Source organism: Kryptolebias marmoratus, linkage group LG12 (assembly GCF_001649575.2).
Source record: "Kryptolebias marmoratus isolate JLee-2015 linkage group LG12, ASM164957v2, whole genome shotgun sequence".
Lineage (NCBI taxonomy): Eukaryota > Metazoa > Chordata > Actinopteri > Cyprinodontiformes > Rivulidae > Kryptolebias > Kryptolebias marmoratus.
In genome coordinates, this window is record NC_051441.1 from 21,681,740 (window position 1) to 21,682,639 (window position 900).

A 900-nucleotide genomic window follows, 5' to 3' on the forward strand; every position below is an offset into this window, starting at 1 on the left:
GTGGAGTGGGTGGAGGCAGGACAACTGTGCTGCTCCTCTGCACGTGACAAGGTGGTGGTGGGACAGCAGGAGCTTGTGGTAGTGTTGAGGGTTTGGGTTGCACCCTGGCTCTCCTCTTCTGTTGATCTTCCTCACTGTCATCACCCAAATCTCCGAAGAAATGTCTACATTGGAGAGGAAAAACAACCAAAGTGAGTTGTCATCATAACCTCCCTAAGTAATTATGCTGTATTGTAATATATTAATAACAGTCACATCTTCATTTGTACTTAACCACACGTCAATATTAAAAAATCTCCAACTGTCATCAGCCAAGCTGCAGTTATTTTTTTTTTACCCCAAGTTATTTGTTTATCATTATTGTCACGAGTGTGGATGACGGAGACGAACCCAGATCGCAGACTTTAAAGAAAAACTAATTTATTAAACAAAAGAAACAAACGAAAACAAAAGCTGACGAGGCAGCAAACAAACAAAAACTAAATTCAAAAGCATAACCGGAACAGGACTCAGAAAAAAGGAAACATGGAGCAAAGCAGCAACAAACAAACATCTAACAAACATCAAACAATGGACCAGCGAGATATGGGAAGAGTGACCGGGTTTTTAAGACTGAGGATAACGAGGTGAGTGGAAACAGGTGGAATGATTACTGAGTCGGGACAGGTGAAGATGGGCGTGGCTGACAGACAAGTGAATGACTGGGGGAGAGTGGAAATGAAAACAAACACGAGGAGGACAGAACCTAGATGAACCAAGAAGAAAACAAAAACCAGATAACTAAAAATAGGAAACAGAACCAAAACACAAACCAGAGAACTTAAATAAACTAAAACAAAACATGCCTGTTAATTTGGGATAGGTTCNGTAGGTATTGTGCAGCAAACAGGATGGTGTATC